Source organism: Macaca thibetana, chromosome 11, assembly GCF_024542745.1.
Source record: "Macaca thibetana thibetana isolate TM-01 chromosome 11, ASM2454274v1, whole genome shotgun sequence".
Taxonomy (NCBI): domain Eukaryota; kingdom Metazoa; phylum Chordata; class Mammalia; order Primates; family Cercopithecidae; genus Macaca; species Macaca thibetana.
The window spans coordinates 19,331,738-19,354,428 of record NC_065588.1 but is presented as its reverse complement, the minus strand read 5'-3'; the positions used below and the strand labels follow the sequence as shown (position 1 = coordinate 19,354,428).

The 22,691-nt window shown below is 36.8% G+C and overlaps 1 protein-coding gene across 24 annotated transcripts in view; it reads right to left on the bottom strand.

The window, feature by feature from the left end:
- The window catches only part of PLEKHA5 (pleckstrin homology domain containing A5), a 249,599-nt gene that overhangs the window by 223,550 nt on the left and 3,358 nt on the right, over positions 1-22,691 (bottom strand). The gene's annotated exons all lie outside the window — the stretch shown is intronic.

Sequence of the window (22,691 nt, the reverse complement as noted above, 5' to 3'; positions counted from 1 at the left end):
ATTCAAGTTCCACAGAATCCTGAAATGGTCACTCTTCTTCCCCATGTGTTTGATTTATTATGAGGATTATGAGAAAAAAAATATATCTATAATAAGAACCTTGTCACCTAAATGAAGGCCCTTGTAATCTTAGTGCAAAGCAGTTAACAAATTCAAGATAAAGACTAATAATATTTTATGTCCAAGACTATGGTTCACACCTTTAAAACTGTTATCTTCAATTGCAGAGGAAAACAGATTCCATTTGATTCAAAACAGCTCACATTTAAGGCCCTAATACTGATGATTCCTAGGCTTGTATAAAAATTCACAGTTCCTCAAACTGCACTAGAAATGGCTGAGTAAAGACTAAGCAAAATGCACACATATAAAAAAGGAATGTGAAGAAAAAACCAAGGTTTGGGGACTTAATAGAAAAATCTAGCTTTCTTCCATTCCCAGCAGGCTCCTTCTTACTAAATAAATGGACTTGAGTTCATGATTTGGAAGCATATAATAGAAGTGCTTTTATATAACCTCATGGTCAAAACAGGTTTAGGATTGTCTGAATTTACTTCTTGCCAGGTAAAGCAGTTGATATTATAAAAACATATGTATTTTACATAGAGCTTGTGAGGTCTTCCCAGTGATAGTGAGCTTCCTGATGAAGACTAAGAATTCCTATGTACATCTTTTGAATAATCTGCTTCAAAACAGGCAAGTGAAGGAAATTGTGAGGGGCGCTCTTCTCCACACGCACAACTCCTATGGTATTCCTTCCTACATTTCTGACTCCCTTATAGCTTCTCACCCTTTCCTCATTTTCTTTCTGATGCCTGAGCCCCACCAGTGTAAACCCAGAGGTTTGACCTAATACTGACACATACAGAAAGGTTTCTCAATCTTATCTCGCTTTAACTTAACATCAATAGACATTGCTGGGGCATAAGAAATCCTTCAGGGCAAGGCCTGTCATTTCTCTGTACTCACAAGACTCACAGACTGTAATTCAGAAGGCACTCGGTATTGTCTGATGCCTTCATAAAAGATAACATTTTATTTTAATTCACAAAAAGGCCAATATAAATATCAGTTACCTCTAGATTCCAGTTTTTAAATCTAAAAGACACACCAAACATTCTGCTTCCATCAATGAATACAAACAAGTAAACAGAAAAAGTGAAAGGCATTATTAGCATATTTAACCATTCTCACTAATAAGAGATAAGTCACCTTTATTCCAATTACTTCTTCCAAAATTATGAAGGCCTTTTATTGGGCATTTTCCCGAATAAGTTCTCACTCAATTTGTGGTACATACTGAAATCTATTCCAGTTTCTTGTAAGTCAAAGATTGAGGGGAAAACTGATTATCCATTGCTAAGTATTTTGGTTGTATACAATTTTAAAACTATATAAGTTATCTTTTAAATAATCAACAAGAAAACAAGGAAGAGAAGGAAGAACAAAATAAGGCATAAATAAACTTAAATATACCAATAATCGTAAGTTGACTGTAAGTTAAAAAAAAAGTTTATAAAACTGAAAAAGATTCATTATATGCCATTTTAAAAAGACACATCCAAATATATGGAAAAACAGATTTTTTAAAAGATTAAAAAAAATAGAGCAGGTAATGTTAAATAAAAGAAAATTTATATATCAAAATCAGACAAAACAGATAAGGTCCCAAGTATTACTGGAGGTAGAGGTCCCCTCACGATAAAAATGTTGGCTTCATTCTGATGGCACATTCTACACTTAACAGAACATAACAATTCTATATTTAAATGCATCTGATAGTATAAATTCAGAATAAAAGGACAGAGCTACACAGAGAAAGCAAGAAGTCACTGCAACATTTGAAAACTATACTATCCCTTTCTCAGTGATTGATTCTAAACTCACACAAACTCTTTCAGAGACAAAAAAGTAGAACACCTTCCAACTCATTTTCTGAGGCTGGACCAACCTTGCTATCGAAGCCAGACAATGACAGTCCAAGAGAAGAAAATTACAGGGCAATTTCACTTTATTATCATAAATATCAAAGTCTTAAACGAAGTATCAGCAAACCCAATAGAACGATGTACAGATGATTTTAGGGGGGTGAAACTATTCTGTATGATACTATGATGATGGATACATGCCATTTACACTTGTCAAAACCCAATGAACACACACCACCAAGAGTGAATCCTAACATACACTATGAACTTTGGGTGATAATAATGTGACCATGTAGGTACAATTGTAACAAATGTATCACTGCGGGGCAAGATGTCCACGGTGGGGGAAGGGGGAAGGGTGTGTGTGTGCGTGCGCCTAACAGAGAACTTTATGCATTTTCTACTAAATTTTGCCATGAACCTAAAAATGCTCTAAAAAATACAAACTTTATTAACTTGGAAAAAAGAGTACTTCATGACCAAGTCGGGTTTATCCCAACAATGTAAGGTTTACCATTAATGGTTTAGCATTAACAAGAGTATTAATGCAATTCAGGTAATTCACTGAATAAGAAAACTAAAAGAAAAAAATCATCTCAGTGAATGCAGAACAAACAGTTGATAAAATTCAATACTTAAACTCATAATAAAAGTTCTTACCAAACTAGAAATAGAGAATTTCCTTCACCTGGAAATGATACCTTCCAAAAATCTTCATCAGATATCATTCTTAGTGTTGAAAATTAGAAGCCTTCATTTTTATGTCAGAGCTGTAGTTGCTCCTATCACTGTACTGGCAATACTAGCCAGCAACATGAAGACATGTAAGGATTAGAATGGAAAAAGATTAAAGGACTGGAAAGGAATTAAAACAAACAAACAAACAAAAAACAACCTGTGATAATTTACAGAAGACTGACAAATAATTACATCAAAATTAAGAACTCTGTTCCTCTGTTCGTCAAAAGATCTCTTGGAATGTGAAGGTAAGCTACAATGTAGGAGAGTAAACTTGCCACACATATTATGGGCAAAAGATTATAATAAACAAAGAAATTCCCAAAATCAAATGCACATACTTTACAACTTCAATTACACTCCTATTTACAGATCCTAGAGAAGCTCTTCGACATAAAAAAAAATTCTATATTTTAAGCTGAGTATCACTTGCAGTGCTTATTCATCTTATTTTCCCTCATGTCTGACAAATGTTATACTCATTTGGCATTTAATTAAATTGTCATAATGAAAGAAATAAAACACACACTCAAAGATTTTCTTTTGGTTCTTACCATCACATATAAGTAGCATATAAGAAATATCATTTGACCCCAAGTTCATACTACTGCTACCTGCATAAAACAAACTGACTTGCATTGCACGGGCAATTTATATTATATAGATTATTTTAACCTGCCTCGCTCTTTCCAAAGAAACAAATCTGACCAAAGGACTAAAGACAAGAAAGTAATTGCTATTAATTATTCTTATCTATGAGCCTAAAGTCAAACGCCTTTCCTAAATTATTTCCAGGTGGTTCTGGGAATTTGTAAAATCTTCCACTGCTGTTCTGCTTGCTTTGTTGCCTATTAGGCAACTTTGTGGTTTAAAGATTATGAAATTTTGGTCTGGTTCATCACACAGTTTGAACTTCCAAATGACTAACAGCAAAAAAGATTAAATATTTACATTAAAATATCTACTGTTAATCCCAATGTAAAAAAAAAAAAAAACTGTATGACTAAAAAACAGAAAATGCTAATCTGAAAATCTTGATCCTTAATTTTTTTTTTAAGTCCAGGTTCCAGGCTTAGATCTTTGAATTTTAGACTTGACAATAGTATTACTTAAATTAATTAAATCACTGTCCTTTAGTATTTGCATATATCATTCATGTTTTACATCTTTAAAGAGTTTACATTTGGAAAATGTCATTTCTAATTTAAAAAATAGTTAAAATATTCTGAAAAACCATAATGAAAACATGGAAGCTGCTAAATGAGTATGTATCTGCTTAGTATGTAAGCTACTAAGAGTTCACAATCTGCCTACCCAATACCCTTTAAGGAGCACAGACAGAACCCAGAAATTCCTGGGCTATCCCCCACTCTTGGCCAAATGAGTCATGGCCTCTGTCTGTTAAGTCCCAGGGTCACCTTTCTTTAGGAGTCTACTGAAACTAAATTCAGCAAGCCTCTCAATGCCCAAGTTAACTTGATCTCCAATTCTTCTCTCAACCCATCTACTGACCTGGCATTAACCCGACAGTAAGTCTTTGTTTTCTCCATCCCTGACCTACTGTCTACAGTCCACCTCTATCTTACAAACTTAATTACCTATGGAAATGGTGCTCCATAATTAGCAAACTCCTCTATAACCTCTACCTCTTTTCAAAGCATTACCTCAGTACCTTGGCTGCTAAGGACTTTCCCCCATCAGTTGTCCGACTGCATTCTCTCAAGGAACAGATATTTACTCCCTATGCCCCCAAGGTCCTTCAACTACCTGAGTCATCCATTCTCTTAATCCCAGAACCTTGTCATACCCATAACCTGGCACGTCTAAAATCACGACTTCAATGATCACACTGCAACACCAAACTTCCAACCTTGCAGTATACATGTTTAACTACTTCCCTGTGGGAGTTCTCTGGTCTTGGAAGAATCTCTATCCCAATTTATCAGATCACTTTTTGCTCTACTTCCCTCCTTCCCAGCCTGAAGTCTAACAGTTCAACATTTCGACAAATCTATCATACCCTAAACTCTCCTGCTCATCTGCCTTTCACCGGATTAATCTAGAAAAACCCTTTGCGGCTTCAAGTTTTCATTTTCCCCGAGCTCCTACTGACCATGGGCCTCCCTCAAGATTCCATAAATACCCAAAAAGTGTCTGCAATGCACCAGTGACACAGGATTTAAACACACTGTATTTTAACAAACTGCTGACTTGTTTATTACAAAATATTTATTACAAATGTTCGACAGATATTTACTGAGCATTTCCTAAGAACAGAAAGGCACTATTCTTAACTGCGAGAATTTAGCAGTAAAGAGGGTCTGAGGAGGTCCCCACTCTTGTGAGGCTCATATCACAAGGCAGAAAAAAAAAAAAAAACACGTAAGTGAACAAGAATTTGAATCAGTGATAAGTGCTACAGGGAAAACAAAACAGGGTAACATGACAGCAAGTGCTTGGTCAGTGGGTGTTGGGTGTGGGCAGAAGAGGGGAGGTCATCTACTTGAAAGACTTCTCAGAAGTATACTGAGACCTAAGATACCTTCCTCCATCCCCCAAAACAAAAGCAGTCAGGTCTATTTTGGACCTTAAACTGACACAGCCCCAGTGAAAGTATCAAACCAACTAAACAGGGCATCAAAAGAAAAAAACATAATAACCCTATTCTACAGGAGTTAGGAATTAACAGTTTTAATAAAGAGGGTCATTGCACACATGTCCGCATAGATTTCTATATAATCTAAGGAGTACATGTGTGATCAGCAGTGTGTCCAGGATCAAGTGTAATCCCATATTAGAGACTGAAGAACTTAAACTTCAGCTGGGTTCAGTAATTTTTTTCAGCACGTACTTTACATGGATTACAAAAATGCCTCCATCTTCCACCTCTCCTTGTATCTACAACCTTGTACAATGTTAGTCTGCAACTCCTCCCATTCAAGGATGGAGTCCATTTCTCCACTTTTTGAATCTGAACTGATCTTGTGACTGTCTCTGGCCAAGAGAAAGCAGTAAAAGTGACACTGTCCCAGTTCTGAACCTAGGCCTCAAGAGACCCTTAGGTGCTTCTGCTCACTTGGGTGGATGCCTGTCTTCATCACACAGCAAGCTGGGCCTAGCAGAGGAAGCCGGAGCCTATTAGAGGAAGAGTCATTCCCATCATCCTAGATGAGGCCATCCTAGACCAGCCAAGATCAGCAAAGCCTCTTACCTGACTAGCTGATCTCAGATAAGAGCAGGCCCCACAGAAACTAGAGAAAAAAACAAACTAGAGAAACTGCCCAGCCAACCCAGGAAAAGTATGCACAATAATATATAGTTACTGTTTTAAGCCACTGAGTTTTTGAATGGTTTGTTATAGAGCAATAACTGATACAGCAAGATTATAATGATTTACCTCTGTTCAACTCTGATAATCTATCAATTGTCTCCATTAATGTTTTTGAGGAACTGAAACCAATAATTGCGAAATATTTCAACTTCAGGGTCATCTTCTACAATGAGGCTTAAATAGTGGGTCAGAAAGGAACTGTTATATACAGTAAAGACTCACAACTCCATCAAAGGACTTTACTTCTCCTACCAATAATAATGTTTGTTTCCTTTCTAGAGCTTCTTTTAGAGAACCTGCTGAGAAAGGAATAGCAGTCAGACTTTCATAAGAACAACGGAGGGGAGGATATTGAAAAAATCCAGATGACTAGGTGTGAAAGAACCTGAGATTCTTCTGTTAACAACAACAAAATAGTTGATTTCCTTTTATTTTCATCCTTCTTTTCTGATACACAATTTTTTCAGTGAACTATTTCTGAGAAATGCATCTACTTTTCCAAATTCTCAAAAGAATTTCTTTTTTGCAGTCTTCCACCTTCTTCAAGAGTTTAAGTAATTAAGTTTTTGAAAGTAGGTATCATACATGTTACCTCCTCTTCTCATTCACCTGGGTAAGCACAAAAAGTTTACTGACTTGAACTGAACCAGGCCTGTCCTGTTTGCTACTCTGTGGGGTTGTAAACCCTGTCTCTACTAAAGATACAAATGAGAAGAGAGGCTTCAGAAGGAACGTGACCTGCTAGGCCCATCACCCACACGTAATCCCAGCCTACTGAAGCTACTATATTGGTCATGGGCTCTGCCTGTGTCAGCCAGCAGTGTGTGCCTAAGCATGCCTAATCTCCAGCACCTTTGCAGAGCCTGAATGTTAATACATTTAAAATAACTTCATGGACATGGTGGCTCACACCTATAATCCCAGCACTTTGGGAGGCCGAGGCAGGCAGATCACTTGAGGTCAGGAGTTCGAGACCAGCCTGGCCAATATAGTGAAACCCTGTCTCTACTAAAGATACAAAAATTAGTCAGGCGTGGTGGTGGATGCATGTAATCCCAGCTACTCAGGAGGCTGAGGCAGGAGAATTGCTTGAACCTGGGAGGCAGATGTTGCAGTGAGCCAAGACTGTGCCACTGCACTCCAGCCTGGGCAACAGAATGAGACTCCGTCTCAAAATAAATAAATAAATAATATAAAATAAAATACTTCAAAAGCTGGGTGCAGCTGCTCATGCCTATAATCCCAACACTTTGGGAGGCCAATGCAAGAAAATGGCTTGGGCCCAGGAGTTCAAGATCAACCTGAGCAACACAGTGAGACCCCATCTCTAAAAAAAAAAAAATTAGCTAGGCGTGGGGGCACATGCCTTGGTCCCAGCTACTCAGGAGGCTGAGGCAGAAGAATCACCTGAAGCCAGGAATTCAAAGCTAAGGTGAGCTCTGATCTCGCCACTGCACTCCAGCCTGGGCAACAGAGTGAGACCCTGTCTCTAAAAATAAAATGAAACATTTCAAACCTGTTTAATTATACAGTTGCAATCCCAATTTTCTTTTCTTTCTTTTTTTTTTTTTTTTTTTTTTTTTGAGACAGAGTCTTGCTCTGTCCCCCAGGCTGGAGTGCAGTGGCACAATCTCGGCTCACTGCAAGCTCCGCCTCCTGGGTTCACGCCATTCTCCTGCCTCAGCCTCCCGAGTAGCTGGGACAACAGGCACCAGCCACCACACCCGGCTAATTTTTTTGTATTTTTAGTAGAGACGGGGTTTCACCATGTTAGCCAGGATGGTCTCGATCTCCTGACCTCGTGATCCGCCCGCCTTGGCCTCCCAAAGTGCTGGGATTACAGGCCTGAGCCACCGCGCCTGGTGCAATCCCAATTTTCTTATTCCTTCTTATTAATGATGAGGCATTCATTTCTTTTACTTCTCTCTCCACTATTCCCCTTTACTGATAATAAGTCATTCTGCAGTTAAATTCATTCATTTCCAAAAAAAAAAGAAACTACAAAATATGTTTTTCAAACAGCAGCAACAACTTCAACTTCATTCAAAGTTGTGCTTTCATAGTCACTCCTGGGTATACTATATCACATACTGCCTTTAGTATTGCCTCCTCATACTTCATTTCCACTCAGCTATGTAAGTGTCCCTAACGTTACCAACACCCTGAATTCTTCATTCCTATAGAACATATTGAAGCTAAGTCCTGCCTTTTATCTGCAGCCCTAAACTTTCTCTTTAAGGAAAGCTCTCCTTAGTACCACGGTCTAGGCATTTCACGAAGAAACTGATTTCTAATTCCTAAGTCACAAGGCTTTCTTAAATAGAAAAAAGAAATACATATATTATTAAGTGAATGCTATACTGTCAACAAATACTCATTAACTTATGTGTAACAGTTCCTACTTTCAAGAGGTGTAAAATCTATTTGAGAGGAAGATTAAATGATCACATTTCTAAACCACTATGAGCAGGCCATGCATTTTAAGTTGTTTTTCAGCATAAATGACATTGAGGCATATTCTCTTTGAATCCCAATGGCATAAACTTGGAAAACATATACCTACGTATTTTACCTCTTTACTTAATGTTTCACAGCTTTTCAAAGTTTGTTCATATAAATTAACTCACAGCATCATAAGTCTATAAAATGGTCAAGACAAGAATTATCCCCTCCATTTTATGTGAGAGAAAACTGGTATATAACAGTATCAATTTTATCAAAGTAATACAGCTAACTAAGGTAAGAGAGTCAAAGTCTAACCCATTGCTACTTTCCACTTCACAATTCTTAGTGCCCACAGGCTTGTGAAGATGTACTTTGTGGTCACAAAACAGAGAGCATATTCCTATTGGCAACTCTAACTGGTCGAAGGCATATTATGTTCTAACTGCCTAAGTGGGTGCACACTAACTCCTAACTGCCTAAGTGGGTGCACACTGGGCTTTCCACTGGGTTGCAGGAGAAAATATTTAGTACCTCTGTTTACACTTAGTTTTAAATAAAAATAAGAAAATACAGCTTTACTAATATGTAAGACACAGACTGACAGTAATACATGTATATAATTTCTAAACAAATACATGTATAATATTCATACTTGAGGGTGTATACTCAAAAACTTTTTATTTGTAGGAGTGCACAACCAAAATATTTTCGAGATGTCTACTAAGCTAACTGGCCTTAGACATCAAAAATACAAATAAATACCTAACATAAATCACTAAGAAACATAACTCAATAGAAAAACACAGAAAATATATGAAACAGGAAATTTACAGAAGAGATTCAAATGGGCAATAAATATTGAAAAGGATGCCACGCATGGCTGAAATCAGGAGCATGTAAATTCAAACAAGAAGATACCATTTTTGCCCATTGTACTAGCCAAAACTTAACTACAGTAATACCAAGTGCTGGCAAGGAGACAAGTAAGGATAAATAAATAAGACTTTTTGGAAGAAAGTTGCCTAACAGTAAACCAAATAGGAAAACCAGAAATTAATCTGAATGTGATTGGCAAATGTCTCCCACGATTTGGCCAACCCTAATTCTCAAAGGAGTTTAAGAAGTGAATGCATTGTCATTTGGGGCTTTTTGAATCATTATGCAGTTTTGCACAATGTGTCATATTATTACTTCTGTAGGTTTTTTGCAGCTCTACAGACTTATTAAAAAATATTATTTTTCAATCTGACAATTATGTATTTAAGCATTTCCAATGTTTTGAACTCCACTTACGGGGTTTAGCAGGATCTTACTACAACTTACCAAAGCTAAACTATAAATACAGCCTATTTCAACAATTCTACATCTAACAGCTATTTTATAAAAACATTTGCATGTGACCACAAAGATTATGTTTAAATTTGTTCACTATCACACTTCTAGGAATTGGGTGGGGGTGGGGGGCGGAAATAGGAAAAAACCTCAATGTCCAACAACAGGAGTATAACAAAACCATTAAGGCACTTTTACAGTTATTGAAAGAATGGTACTGACCTTCAACCAGTACTATGAAAATACCTAAGATATTTATTATATAAAAAGTTAAAGAAGAGTACATATAGGACAATTCCATTCTTGTTAAAAAATTTACGTATATATAAGTATGTACATGCAAAGAAAGAAGAGTAGAAGAATGGACCCTAAACTACTGATACTTATTATAACCTCGTGGGGAGCAGAGTATGGGGTAGAAGGGAAAAATCATAAAAGAGGACTTTACGCTACTGCATCAAGGAGTAGGAATATCTTCCTATAAGTCCTCTTGGAAGGCAGAGGGCTATAGTGCTACTCTTATCCAAATACTGCCACTGATAATAACTCCTAATAATCATAGAGTTAATCCAAAAGTCAAATTGACAGTTCAGTCAAGCACATAAAATCTCTGTCTCTCTCCCTCCTCTCTCTCTCTCAGACACACCCTTCACACAAATACATACGTATGTGAGATATCTGTCTACACACTCATATAACCCAAGGCACTACTATCTTGATCACTAGCATAGGTACTTTGATCCTCATGTTTGAACTCTGCTACAGTTGTGTCATTCATCAGTGGGAAACAGCAGTCCTGGTGTAAAACATGGGTATTGTGCAAAGTAATCTAGTCTTAAGATACCAATTATTTATATCTTTTACTACCAACTATATTAACTGTCAATGTGAAACTGGGATAAACTGAAGTTTAAGAGTCAGTTTACTCAGGTATTCAAATGGTTTTAAAGTATTTGGGCTAGCATTCAAGTTCATGACTTCCTTTGATTTTCTAAGTTTGTGACTTTATGATAAAATTAACAGATATTAAATTAGTAATGGTAAATACACCAGTATATCCACTTCCTCACCTAAATCCCTGCATATGTCACTAGCTTATCACAATATGCTTTCCCACTGATCCAGAAGTTGGTCTCCAAATTCTTCTGAATACAGTACTTCAAACAGCTATCACTAAACAGAGTTGCAATGCTGGCTGAAACTTAATTTATCATTCTGGTTGTCCATTACATTATGTCCCACACTCCGTGTATTTGCACCCCTGTGCAGCTCTCCTCCCACTTCTGACTTTGACTTACATCAACCAGGACCACATGGGCAAGCATGATACAAGCAGAAGTTTTATAAGTGCCTGAAAACTGTGGTCTGTTCTCCTAGGATAATTCCTCTTAGAAGCCAACTGCCACGCCATAAAGAAAACTTGAGACAGACTAACTGATGAGAGGCCATGAGGAGAGACGCTGGTGTTTGTTCCAGACCCATGACCTCAGTTATATATACTGCATGGAACTGAAGACCAGTACAGCTGAGCCTAGTCAACTCAAAGAAAAGTGAGAAATTGGAAATCATCATTGTTTTAAGCCACTGAGTTCTGGGGTAGTTCTTTATGTAGACATGCATAACTGAAGGACTAATCTGTGTTTCAAACCATCTGAATCTCTAGTAATAATCCACACAGACTCTCTATCAGTTACCTTTTAAATTTCATCTATTCAATCAGAAGCACTTATTGCAGTTATGGAGAAATGAAGGCACTTTCATACATTCTCATATGTTCTCAAGTGAGAACAAATCTGCACAAATTTTCTAAAGGGCAATTTGGCAAATGTTAAGTAATGAACCATCTAAAAAGCTCATGTATTTTCTCAATTCCAATTCTATAAAATAGACATGCATTCAAGAGTATTCATATAAAAATTTTTCTCACAGCAAAAACTCATAAACAACAAAGCCACCTGGAAGTGGAGGACTAAATACCATGTATTCCTAAAACAGAACATCATAGTTATTAAAAATCTTCTACCGAATAAATATATAATAAGGATACTAATACAGCTAATGAAAATAGGATTTGACACAGTATTATTAATAGCAGTAAGACTCAAATCTTTAAAAATATATATACTTATAACTGTCAATGTGAAACATTATATATGCATAATATGCGCATATGTGCCGCATACATAATTGTGCATAATTGTATGTATAATTGTATATAATACATGCATATATTATGCATATACAATACATAATTATATATGCAGCATGTATGCATATAATTGTACACAATAAGGTTTGCATATGTAATTATGCAAACCTGCCAAAATAGTAGAAATTCTCTCTGCATAACAGGACTGTGAATGATTTTTATTTACTCCATCTTTATACTCCTTAGTATTTTCCAAATGTTCTATAATAAAAATGAATTGCTTCTATAAGAAAAAAAACTTAACATTATAAAACAGGTTAAAAAGAAGCATATACACTAAATGTACACTTTTATTATTTGATTTGGAATCATTCTGTGGTATTTCTTCACTAACTTTAAAAAAAATGCCATCAAGCAAGTGCCTGCAAGGTGCAGAAAAAAGGAAATCCTTAAAAAGGAAATGCTTAAATCCTCGTACATTGTTGGTAGGAACAAAAAACAGTGCAGCCATTATGGCAAACAGTATGGAGGTTCCTCAAGAAATTAAAAAGAGAACTACCATATATGATCTACAATCCCACTTCTGGGTGTATACCCAAAAGAAATGAAATTGCCACCTCATAGGAACATCTGCGCTCCCATGTTCACTGCAGCATTACTGGCAATAGCCAAAAGAAGGTAATAACCTACATGTCCATCAAGAGATGAATGGATAAAGAAAATATGATGGAATATTATTCATCATATTCTTGTAAAAAATAAGACCTTGCCTTTTGTGACAACATAGATAGAACTGGACGACATTACGTTAAGTGAAATAAACCAGACAGAAAGAAAAATACTGCATGATCTTACATGTAGAAGCTAAAAAAAATTTTAAAGTAAAACACATAAAAACAAGAGTAGAAATGAGGGGGGATGGGAATATGGAGATCAAAATGAGTAGAGTTGCAGTTATAGAGGACGAATAAATTTAGAGACTACAGTAGAGACTGAGATAATGTATTGGATACTGGAAATTTGCTGATCGAGTAGATTATAGGTGGATATGTTAATGTGCTTGACTACTGTAACCATTTCATTACGTACATCAAAACATGTATACCTTACATATATACACTAAAAAGCTATTGCTATCAGACTATATCTATATTGTGATAGAACAGAATAGCTTTTTCAAAATAAATATGGATGAATTTTCCACAGAGAAAAAATTCACATTAATTTTAACATGTTATATAATTTCTTTATACTGTGAAAATTGGGCAAGGACTTCTTTATTTCTTTTCAAAATTTTGTCATACTGCCCTATTTTACTGAGTTTTATATTTTATGTTGAATAACTTTGAAAAAAATTGTTTTAGAGATGGTGTCTCGCTCAGTTGCCCAGGCTGAAGTGCAGTGGCATGATCATAGCTCACCTCAGCTTTGAGTTCCTGGGCTCAAGCAATCCTTCTGCCTCACCCTCCTGGGTAACCAGGACTACAGGGGTACACCACCATGACCAGCTAATTTAAAAAAACATTGTTTTTTGGTAGAGATCAGGGGTCACACTATGTTGCGCAGGCTGGTCTTGAACTCCTGGCTTCAAAGAATCCTCCTGCCTCGGCCTCCCAAAGTGTTGGGATTACAGGTGTGAGCCACTGCACCTGGCCTTAACATTGAACAATATGCAACTTCAACCACTTTAGCAAAATTTGGAATTTTCACCTCAGAGGCAAACTTTTTTAGAGCATATCTATTCAAAGAAACAATATATGTAAAGAATCCAAGTTACTTGGAAGGGATAGGGAACAAAAACCACTCCCCAGGTAGACAGCATCATAGCAAGCAAGCATTGGCAACATTACTCAAGCAGTGACACTGTCTAGGAATTACTCTTCAAGTGGCCAGTAATTTCAGAAGCACCAACGAGAATCCCTGGCCTCACCTAGCAGGGTGAGGTTTCCACCATAGTGAAGTTCTACTGCCACTTGTGCTATATTGGTTTCTTCAAACTCACTTGCTCAGGACAGACAATCTAAGACTGGCTTCTACTCATTCTTCCTCAAAATTCAGCACTTTCTCTTAATCCTCCCTGGTCCTGGCCTGAACCATCCTGAACAACTTCAACTATTCCTTCTGCAACGCAAGGCAAAAGGCTTCCTTGAATATCACTGGTACCATTACTTCTTTTCTCAGAAGTTTACTGATGCTCAGATTCATTGTCTCCCTGGCCTTTAGGCATTTTACACTGTATTATAAGAAGACCTCTGATCTTCAGTCTTTCATATCTTGACTTCCAGTGATGAACTGGGCCTTCCTCTCTAACTAGATGTTTCTGGATGGCTTGCCAATATTAGGGCCTTGGCTCTAGCTAAGGACAGACAATGACTGAAGACCAGCAGGCCAGTATCTATTCTAGGAACAGGCATGTGATCCAAGGTAGTCAAAAGTCCTTGTCCAAGATTTTTTTATTTGCAACTAGAGAAAAAAAACTTACATTTTAGGTTAAAAAGCTAAACGGGTATAATTTGGGGCAGCATGTAACCATTTTTCTGGTTAAAGAGAAGCTTTCTGTGGGGGGGGAAAAAAAAAGCAGGTGAGGAAGAGCCTTAGAAGAATTTTCTTGCATCACTCTTGAAATTAGTGTGAAAACAGTTTCCTGGCTGGGCACGGTGGCTTATGCCTATAATATAATCCCAGCACTTTAGAAGGCCAAGGCAGGTGGATCACCTGAGGTCAGGAGTTGGAGACCAGCCTGGCCAAACACGGTGAAACTCCCATCTCTACTAAAAATACAAAAAAATTAGCCGGGCGTAGAGGCAGGCACCTGTAATCCCAGCTACTTGGGAGGCTGAAGCAGGAGAATCACTTGAACCCAGGAGGCAGAGGTTGCAGTGAACCGAGATTGAGTCATTGCACTCCAGCCTGGGCAACAGAGACTGTCTTCAAAAAAAAAAAAAAGAAATAGTTTCCTTTTTGCTTTTTGCTTATACTAGTTGGCTTTGGGTCAGTGACGTTTACAAAAACAAGAGTTGTGACTAGATGACAAATGAGAAGAAAAAAATGCCCTGGGATGTTCAGATTTAGGTAAAGAGGCTTGCTTTTCTTATGATTTGTTTTAGAGCTTCATTTCAAACACTTGTCTATTACGTTCCAGGCACTGGAAGCATAAAGATGGCTACAGTATAAGACTATCTCTGCCTTCAGAGAACTAATAGTCCGAAAGATTCTCTTGGGTGTGGGTGGCTTCCTGGCCACTTTGGAGAATTCCTAAGTAGTTCAGAGGACATTCCTTAGTGGCCAAGATGTTCCCACAGTGGCTCTGAAATGTCTATCATCTGTACCTCATGAGGACCACTTTATTTCTTTTGGGTTTCTACTGGACCCACTGATTTCAGTATTTTAACATTTAGTCTATATTCACTTCTTGCACACTAATCACGATAGTACAGACTTCAGTAATATAGTATTTCCTTGTTTTCCTGAAAACAAAGTAGACTTTTTCCTTAGAGGATTTATGTGTAGTCTAACATACTATAAAATGTACTTATTTATTGTTTACTTTATCTGACATTCTCTCCCCCATCATTCCACTCCCCAGACGTGCAGAATTTTTTGGTTTATTTCATTTACTGATATATCCTAATCACTAAGGCACACAACTATGAGTTCAAAATATATTCAAGAGAATTGAAAGAATACATGAGTGAGTGACTAATTGGAAGACCTTGCCACTGGGACTCAGAAAATCATTAAAATCAGTTGGCTAAACATTGTTATCTAGTGGATGATGAAGAGCAGCTTCTGCAGCAGCTTTCTCCTTTGTATAAATTGCCATACCATACCAACCCCTCCCCCAAGTCTCTCTCTAGATATGGCAATGCTTTCACTTAGGTTGTGGTCCAATCTCAAGACCAGGAGGCTATTTATTCTTCATCTTTCCAGTGACTTTACACTGCTCTATTCTGATCCACTCTGCAGGGGTTCAGAGCTTAACTGTGAGAAAGGCCTCTCCCAGTAACCCCCACAATGGGCTAAGGTCTTTCAATATATGTAGTCAAAACATTAGATATTCTTCATAGCATTTATGACAGTCTATCTTATATATTTGTATGATCATTGTATTACTAGCTCCCCCACTAATTCAACGATAAAGTTCTTAAGAGTAGTGTCCATGTCTGTTTCATTCATAAAGCTTAAAGCACTTGGCACACAGAAAATATTCAATAAGCATTTGTTGAATGAATAATTAGATGGATGAATATGAAATTCCCAGCCTGAATCTATAAATAGGTAGATAGTCATTTAGGTAGCTGAGATAGGATAAGGGAGTGGGTTGTGTTTGCTTTTTATGAGGGAAGTAAGAAGATAATGTCAGGAGTCCTTTGTGAAAGTCGGATTTTAGCCACCTAAAATACTATGTCCTCTCAAACAGCTCAAAAACCAAACCATCATTAACATGTCCACCTGGCGCTCCCCCTCCCACACCTACTCCTTTATTCCGGTCAAGGGTCTCATCATCATTCTTGTAGCCATTCAGACACAAAGGCTTTGAGTAGCTTTTGACCTCTTTTTTTCTGTTAACCTCCTTGCCCAGCAAGACTCCTAAGGCCTGTCAACTCCTCTTTAACATCTTTGATCAATGGCCTCTTTCCATTCCTGCTGCCACAAACTTGGTTCAAGTAACTACCCAATTATGGCAACAGACTCAGAAATGCTCCCCTTGATTCCCAGGTTTGCTCCTGTCCAATCCATGCTGCCTATATTAAAATCTCCCTAAAAACCTTCATGTTGTATAATTAACCCTATACTAAAATACATCTGCAAAGGCTTGCCCAGAAAATAAAAACCTCAGCCTGACATTCAAAGCCCAGACACAGTATGGTTCCAAATAGCATTCCTAGACTCACCTCCCATCATCCTAGCATTTTCTACAGAACCATCACTAACAAGCATAGTTAGCATTGCTCATTACACATATTCACATATTATACATGTGCCCACCCCCATGAATGTATCCTGCCAGTCTTATCAACCCATCTGAAAGTGAATCCCATCCATACCCTCAGGCCTAGCTCAACTCCCACCTCTTCAAGTCTTTCCAGGACAGCCCAGCCGAGGCTGCCTCTTCCTCCTCTGAATTCTCACAACTCAAACTAGCATCATTATTATTTTTTTGTTTTTTTTTTGTTTGTTTGTTTGACAGAGTCTTACTCTGTCACCGAGGCTGGAATGCAGTGGTGTGATCTCGGCTCACTGCAACCTCTGCCTCCTGGGTTCAAGCGATTCTCCTGCCTCAGTCTCCCAAGTAGCTGGGACTACAGGCACCCGCCACCACGCCTGCCTGATTTTTGTATTTTTAGTAGAGATGGGGTTTCACCACATTGGCCAGGTTGGTCTCAAACTCCTGACTTCAAGTGATCTGCCCGCCCTGGCCTCCCAAGGTGCTGGGATTACAGGCATGAGCCACTGCGCCCGGCCTAGTATCATTTTTTTACACCTTTAACTTTAACTTGCATATACACATAACTTTTCACCCTTAACTTCATCTTATATTTATCTGTTATTTAAAAAAATGAAATGGTCACAACAAAACAGCATCTGCTAACAAATACAAAGAAATTCCATCTTGTATAGGACAGACAGGTCCTACGTAAAGCCCTGTCTCCAGGCCATCAACTATTCAACTCTTCAATACTTTCTGTCTTTTTGTATTGATCACATCCTCCTGCTTCCTAAATATAGGCCAGCTTTGAGAATAAGAAGAAGCGAAGGGGTCTATACAGATTAGGGAAGAAAAAAATCCCTTGACAAATCTAGAAAGTGTTCTTAAAATGCAACCACTTGAGTTGTGGGGATTCTTCTTTCTCCATCTTGATTAACTCCTTAAATAACCAGGAGCCAGCATCATTATCATCCCAGATACCACTTCTTTAGAGGCTGACTAGATGCTGGGCATTATACTATATCACAGGAAATACAAGGAGGAAATTGAGCAAACCTGGCCCTGAGCAGTGGTCCTGGGGCTAAAATAAAAAAGAATTCCACAACAAAGTTTACTGAGGCTGGAAGTCCTGACACCCCAACTTGAAAAGGAAAGAGACAACAACAACAACAAAAAAGCTACTGTGAGGATTAAAGGAGTTTAATGCTATGCTGAAGTGCCTAGCACTAAATAAGTCTATGTTCCCCACACCACCTCCCTGTTTTAATATACTGCATATTTCTCTCTACACTACAAACTCCTTGAAAGCTGAGATCATAGTTCATAGTTGTTTTATACCTAATGAATCAGCATAAAGTGCTTCATACATGTAAGGAATCACATATTAACAGCCCAAACCTCTTTTGTTATAAATATGGAAAAGAAATATAATGCCCACAAAGTGTTCTAAAGCCTTATGTAGCTCTAGTAATCAAAATTTGGTTATATTATTACAGAAAGTACAAAACAGTTTTTGGCCAGGCGTAGTGGTAATCCCAGCACTTTGGGAGGCCGAGGTGGGTGGATCACTTGACGTTAGGAGTTCGAGATCAGCCTGGCCAACATGGTGAAACCCTGTCTCCACTAAAAATACAAAAAATTAGCTGGGCGTGGTGGCGGGCACCTGTAATACCAGCTACTTGGGAGGCTGAGGCAGGAGAATTGCTTGAACCTGGGAGGTGGAGGTTGTAGTGAGCTGAGATCATGCCAGCCTGGGCAACAAGAGTGAAACTCCGTCTCAAAAAAAAAAAAAAAAAGTAAAGTATAAAACAACTTTAAGTATCAAATATATAGTTAATATATTCTAATGTTTTTTATGGTAGTTATGCTAGATTCCCCATCTTCATTCATATTCTGAATTGTGAAAATCTGAAGAAACAGATTTTTCTCCTCACTTGCAACCCTAGTTTTGGTAAGTTTGGAATTAGCATACATTAGATTCAGCTATTGCAGATATTGAAACAAAACCTCATGCTCTGTTTGCATATCTAAGTTCAATTTCCAGAACTTAGAATTTTAAGTTAAAAAAAGCAGTATGAAAACATAACCTTACAAAATTTGCATAGTTTTATACCCTGCAAATATTGTTTTGATCCCCAATCCTACAATGACCTTTAAATAATCAGAATAAAGTTTCTCACTATTCAGAGAGCCTTAAGATTTACTTGGCACTCTAAGTTAACCATATGAAAACTTTGAAGCACAAAGGAATAGTAAATAACACAACCATTTTAAGTTACCATGGCCTGTCATTACAGAATCATTAAGCAATATTTTCAAGGAGTAAGCAGAAAGCTTTATAACTCAAATGTGTAAGATTTTCTTCTGTGCTTTATGGGCTAAGTTATCTGCTTTCTAGTTAAGAATACGGAATATTTAAAGCCACACCTCATAAATTATAAAATTCACTTCATGTTAATTTTCAGCATTCTTCATAAAGATAACACCATAAATTAACTTATAAAAACAATACGGAAATTCAATAATCAAACTCAAACTGTCTGTATTTACACACACAAACACACAGTAACATAATTAAGAGGCTGGCTAGCTTAAGGTACACAGAAAAATTACTTTACTCAGAAAAAAAGAATTAAATATCTTTAAAGATAAAGATTTCTGGCCAGGTACCATAGCTCATGCCTGTAATTCCAACATTTTGGGGGACCAAGGCAGGAGGATTGCGTGAGCCTAGGAGTTCAAGATCATGCTGGGCAACATAGGAAGACCCTGTCTCAATCAATCAATCAGTCAGTCAGTAAAATTAGCCAGGCATGGTGGTAAACACTTGTGGTCCCAGTTACTCGGGAGGCTGAGGTGGGAGGATCACTTGAGCCCAGGAGGTCGAGGCTGTAATGTGTTGTGATGGAGCCCCCGCACTCCAGCCTGGACGACAGAGTGAAACCCCTCTCAAAAAAAAAATAAATAAACAAGTAAGATTTTTCATATTTTACTGTTTTTTGGCCAAATGGATGTAAAGGAAAATATATTCTCTATATTACGTATTTTTTTATCTAGCTGCAAACTTGAATTAAAGAATGAATTTCAAAGTGTATAAAATAAACTGATTATCTAACTCAAACCTATACAACTCTTACTCGGATCAGGTCCCTTGCTGACAATAGCAATACTATCTGTTTACATGAAGATATGTATACAAACATTTTACAAGGAAACGTTTAAGCACAAAAAGCAGCAGAAGAAAGTACACACAACTCTGGCACTACATACTTCATACTTATCTGTAGTTGTCTACTCAAAGCTTAAAGAGAGAGGATAAAATAGTTAAGAAGGATAGAAAACCTAGCTTTCCATACTTCCAGCATCATTTCTTCTTGGCACTGTGAGTTCCCTGTTTTCCAGAATATTATAAATCCCAGAACAGGATAAAATTCAAAGAAATTTAGAAATGGAATTTAGAGGTTGTCTTTTCCAGGTAGCCTAATTTAAAGATGTGAAGACTGAGCTACAAAGTCGATAAGAAGGTAAGACCACAGTTCAGTTCCTATGACTTCCCCACTACAATCTTCTCCTTCTCTTACCACCTACAGAGATGCAATTGTCAATAGCAAAATATAATCCAGAGATAAATTCTTTCTGGTAACCTGCCATTTTTAACACCGACCAACATTTGTTCAGGAGAGGAATAATTTAAGAGTTACACGTATTTCACTTCAGAACGGAAGTAGAAACAACTCAAATTATTTAGGTCTCCCTTCTTGCTGTAAGAACTTTCCAGAACACAGGATCAGGAATAGTCAAAGGGCTGACATGTCTCATTGGCGTTCCTGTCTTTCCACTTCCCATGTGAACAAAATCCACCCCAATAACCCTGTAACCTCCTTTACATACAATTTGATCAGTAACCACCTTTCTTCATCTGAGAAAGAAACGACAATGAAAAACTATAGCCACCAACACTAAGCACTTTGCTACCTTAGACTCCTATCTTTCCCTCCACTCTGAATATTCTAAATATAGTTTATGTTCCTGGGGTTTCTCATCCTGCTGTCTTTGCAAACTGTAAGTTCCAAAAGCATGTTTCTGCTGTTTTATTATGTGTGTGACAATGGAAGTAGTAATTCTGACTACTTCATGAATGAATAATGTATGAGAAGGTACTCTAAATTGTAAAGTTTAAGATAAAAGTAGTACCTCTATCCTATTAGAATGATAAGTAACAATACAAACAAGTAAAAAGTTTCTAGGAAATTACAGCGTACATTAGGGATTTAACTAATCTTAACAGAAATTAATCTTCTGACATAACCCAGAAAAATAAAGCAGTAGCACCTAACATTCAGTACATCATACATTTGTCAATGGTTATTTTTTTTTAAAGTTTAATGAGTGATATGCTACACTATGCTCAATTTTAGGAGAAATTACTTTCATAATATTATAAATTATTTATTGCTACTTTTGGACACAATTATTGCCTATGAATACCAAAATGATTAAAACCTACAAGTTTAAAAATGTCTTTAAAGTAAAATTATTACAGCTTTCTTAATACTGTCTTAATTTTCCAGATAAACCTACTTAGGCATTAGACATGGCACTCAAATAAATTTCTAATTTGTTTAAGTAAACATAAAAGAAAACCTAATCAAAACGGCTCGTAAAACAAAAGAAACTCACTCAATGTCTTCCTAACAGCTTAGTTCTAAATTAAAACATACATACTCAGCCCACACAGAGTAAGATTTTGTACTGTCAAATAAACATTCATCCAAGAATGCATGCAAAGAAATTAAAATTTTATTGAAAATTCAAATGTTACCTCTGTTTTTATAAGATGAGCTAGGCTTAATGTACAGTAGTCAAAATTACATTGCATAAATGACCTGAAATGAAAAAACTGTTTTTCTTCACAAATATCATACTACTAGCTTGACAAAAAAAGCAGCATCCCTTTCCGTGGCAATACCAACTCACTTTAATTTAGGATGGAAATAACCAATAGAAAAATATGTGATGACTGCATTTCACTCAAGTATTTTTTTAGGCTTTCTAATAATGTATAGTATAATCTCCAAATAAAAGATTTCACCCAAAGATATTCACAGAAGGACTATACCATGAAACTATTCCATTCCTGTATCTTCTGCTTTCTCTATTTCTACATCCAAAAGCAAGCATTCCTAATACTTACAAAAAGCCCTCGATGTTTTATATAAGTATCTTTCTAAAAGATTAAAGAATCATACAGGTAATTATAATTTACTGGAAGTATATAACATGATCTTAAAATTGTCATAGTAAAAATAACTTTCTAGGCTCAATGAAATAAAAGCAACTTTAGCTAGGTATCTGTTATTGTTAATAAACAACCGAAATCTTAACCAAGTTTGGTATTTCAGTATTCTCTTTCACGTCTCAGTTTATTAAAATTAAACAACAAATAAGGTTAAGCAAAAAAAACAAGCTCTTAGGTAAACAGTTTCTAATATAAAAACAAAAAGACAAAAACCATCTACATTTTTCCTTGGGGGATTAAAATTTTTCCTACATGATGTTGACCTCCAGCTTTGTATTTGTCTCCAAGTAGTACTAAGTTATTAAGTTTGAACAGAGATTAGTTTAATATTCTAAAGAATTGGTTTTAAGGTTGGGACTGACTGGTCATTTTTTCTCTCAAGCTCTATTAAAAGCCTTTTTTAAACAAACATATCAATAAAACATCTTGACTTTAGACATATTTAAATAAACTGACACAAAAATACAAACAATGCTCCAATATATGCTCATGAAATATTCAGTAATTATTTCTATTTTTACTCCCTGACCACCATTGTT